This window comes from Stenella coeruleoalba (genome assembly GCF_951394435.1).
Source record: "Stenella coeruleoalba genome assembly, chromosome: X".
Classification (NCBI taxonomy): domain Eukaryota; kingdom Metazoa; phylum Chordata; class Mammalia; order Artiodactyla; family Delphinidae; genus Stenella; species Stenella coeruleoalba.
The window spans coordinates 79673348-79677253 of NC_137152.1; the positions used below are offsets into that span (position 1 = coordinate 79673348).

The 3906-nt window shown below is 35.9% G+C and overlaps 1 pseudogene across 1 annotated transcript; it reads right to left on the reverse strand.

The window, feature by feature from the left end:
- Positions 1-1734: 1734 nt before the first annotated feature.
- LOC307180616 (small ribosomal subunit protein uS15-like) lies at positions 1735-2189 on the reverse strand (annotated as a pseudogene). The gene has a single exon. The product of its transcript is annotated as a small ribosomal subunit protein uS15-like (transcript).
- Positions 2190-3906: the final 1717 nt, after the last annotated feature.

Sequence of the window (3906 nt, forward strand, 5' to 3'; positions counted from 1 at the left end):
TTTCTTATTATATATGACTTGCAAATATTTTCTCCAATTATGTGGTCTGTCTTTTTACTTTCTTGATGGTATCTTTTGAAGCACAGAAGTTTTTAAATTTGATGAAGCACAGTTTATCTATTTTTTCTTTTGTTGCTTATGCTTTATGTGTCATATTTAAGAAACCATTGCCTAATCCAAGGTCATGAAGAAACCATTGCCTAATCCAAGGTCATGTATTTTTTAAGAGTTTTATATAATATATTGTATCAATTCTGGATACTGGCATCCCTGAACCATTACTGGGCTTTCTGTTGTTGTTTGCTTGACTGGACTCTTTTAGTAAAGTCTATTTCCCTTGCAGTGTAAAGTCTTTTATGTTGCATCTCAGAGTGTGTAGCCTTTGGGTATGTGCACAGCCACTCTGGAATGATAGTATTTTTAACAGTCATTTAGCCAAGTATCATTAGCATAGCATTTTAGCAGTCTTTTCTTTGAGTCTCCCTTTCCTGGACACATCCAGTAGTTAGATAGATTCCACTAATTGCTGGCACATTGCTCTGTTGGTTTGATCATGCTCTGGATCCTAATTTTTCTACAGTTTGATCCACTTAAATTGGGGCCTCTTCACAGGGATAGTTTTTGAGGCAGGTATTTGAGGTTTTTTCTTATATCAGGAGGTGTCTTAGCTATCACTTTTCATAGTTTTCTCTGGTAAAGCAGCTGGCCTGTGATTTTGCTTGTTGTCTCATGGAGCTACCAGTCTTTTTTTATTTGCTTATCACCAAAGTCTTCATTGTTTTCAAGAGGGCCCTTAGGCTTGAACTTCCCCACACTTCATTTCAAATGAAGTCAGTTCATCTGTGGAATGTTTCAGAACTCTCTGTTCTTATAAACTCTCTCTACCCCTGGGAGAAAGATCTCTGGACCACTACTGGGGATGCTAGACACAGTGGTAGCCTCTGGCCTTCTCCGCTTGTTTCTCACAGTATTTAACTTCTGCCCTATGAGTGAGCTGGTTAGGATTCCAGGATCAGGATACCAGGATTCTCTGTCTCCAGCCATTGGAGTGGAGCCTCTACCATATGAATGGAGACTTATTGGAGGAAGAAATCTCCAACCTCTCCACCACACTCATCTAGAATTTAATTTTTGCAATGAGTAGCTTGGGGAGGGGGAAATGAGAAATGCTAGCAGCCTGCTCTTCCCAGATGATACTATGCCCTTGACTGAAAGCTGGGGGGAGAAGGTATCCTGTGTTCTTGGCTACATCCACAAGGAATGGAGTTGGAGTTTCTAGGCAGGAGTGAGGGATGGAACGGGTAATGGTTTAAATGTTAAAGACGTTTGCTGTTTTTACCAAGTTTTAGTATATTTTCTTGATTTTTTTTTTCATTTGCTATATGCCCTGAGGTCAATTTATAGAGACTTAAAAGAAAACATATATATATTGATATACATACAGAATAGATATAGGTATATAGATATATATATAGAGAGAGAGGTATAAATTATATATAGATATGTATTTATCTATATGTATAGTTATCTATCTATCTAATCTGTACCTCTATCTATATCTATCTAGCTTGTTTCACAGTGAAACAACTATGCTTGTTTCACTGGGTAGCAGGTTATGGAACTCTTCATGCTGCCATTCCAAAAGTGGAATTATTTATCTTTAAAGAAACAAACTTTTCTTCTTTTTCTTTTTTAGTTAAACAATGATTTTATGCTTGATTACAACAGACACATTTATGTAACCAGGGAAGAGGTTGTGGATGACTCATATTTCCAACTGGGGGTAAGACTCCTTTGGTCTTGTAATATCAAGCCAACTGGTGAATATGGCTGTCAATCAGAATCAGACAGAATTTAGCATCTTTATTCTTTCTGTTCCTCTCAAGATGCTTTCAAACAGCAACAGCTCTCTTAATTAAATGATAGAGATCCTCAGGAAGATCAGGAGCAAGTCCTTGGGACTTAAGAATTCTCAAGATTTTATTGCCTGTCACAAAACGTACTTGTGCAACACCATGTGAGTCTCTCAGGATCACACTGTTCTGTAGGGGAGTCAGGCCCTTCTTGACCAGTTTGTAGATCTACTCCTTCACATTGTCAGATGTCAGCTTCAGCCAGGTGGGGACGCTGTGGCAGTAGGGCAGAGCCTTGTGGGACAGGCCCTTCCCTGAAATGTGCATGTGACCCATGGTGGTGGCGGTCTCTAAAGAAACATACTTTTTAAGGTTCAACATGAAAATCATTGTTCATTAGTATTGAATGTCTGCTTCATCAGACCAATGATTATTTATCTTGTTTTGCCTATAGTTGAATCACCTTTAAAATTTATATTTCTTAGATGATGCTATTATTTTTGAAGGATAAAAAAAATCAAGGTTTATGCTTCTTTATGTAACACAAACACACACATATGTTTACACCTACACATTTTAGTGGCCTTAATAGATATTGATTAATTATTTATTCTGTGTCTATTAATTCCCTGAAATAGTATCAGACATCATGTTTCTTTTGATAAGTTGCTCTGCCACACTCCAACAAACATAATACTTGCCCCCATGACTACAGGAATCTATAAGTTGAACTAGTCACTGAAGCTGGGTCAAATAGAGCCCTTTCTTTGGGTAATTTCTTTTTCTGTAACTGAGAGTTCCTTTTTTCTCTAGACCATAAGCTGATACGATATGATATGATATAAAATTGAAGTTGCCTCTGGGCACATCGCCATCCATATAAAGGAAGCTTCCATATGGTACGAGAAAATGAAGTCAACACAGAAAAGTGGTCACTAGGTGAAGAGAAAGAGAAGAAAAGAGGAGAGACAGAGAGAGAAAGAGATAATTAATAATATTGTTTGAGACTCTGAATATTGTTTCTGAGGCCAGATCTAAGCCTGATATTCCTATAACTTGTTTGAGTTGGCTTTCTCTCACTTGCAATTGAAAGAGCCTTTATTGATACATCATATATATATATATATATATATATATATATATATATATATATACATTATAACTGTAAAGCCATAAAAGGTCATATATATCTATATTTGTGTATGCACATACACATCAGTAAAATGTGTATATTAGGAATTATAACAAATCATGGACATTAAGGACATGACAGAACAAAATTGACAAATTTCTTGAATCTAAATTTTCGTATTGGGTTACACAAGTAATTTCACTGTGTAGAGAAAATCTTTCAAAAATTTTTTTTCATGTAGTAGATTCACATAGTCAGTCAGTAGAATTTGCTGAGATTCCACTTGTATCAGCATTACATTATACTTAAAATAAAAGAGGATCCTATCACAATGGCTTAAAAATATTGTAATTTGTCTCTTACACTAAGATGCCCAGCTTTATGCAGTTTGAGAGTGCCATCAGTGACCTACTTTTTTTTTTAATCATCTTTAACTTCTGCCTTTTCTAATGTGTTGGCTTTTGTCCTTATGTTTATTGTCTTATGGTTAAAAAATAACTGCTGAGTCTCTAGGCTTCACATCAATGTTCCAGTCAAGATGAAGAAGTGCAAAATGGCAACAAAACAAAACAAAACAAAAACAAAAACTCAAAGGTGAAGAAGCGATGAAAGATGTAGAATGAGCATTTAGATATAAAAATTTAAGACCTGATATCAAGGTCTTGGATTTAGGAGTCACTGGTGTATGGATAGTAATAAATCTATGGGACTGGATAAGGTGATCCATGCAGGGAATGGAGAGTGAAAAGATAAGGCAGGTGACAAAAAAGAATTTCAGATAATTTTACCAGTTAAAGCTTAGGGTCCAGATGGACAATAGACATATGAAAAGATGCTCAAAATTATTATTTATTAAGAAAATGGCATTTAAAACACAAAGAGATCACAAACATGCACACACACACACACACACACACCAGA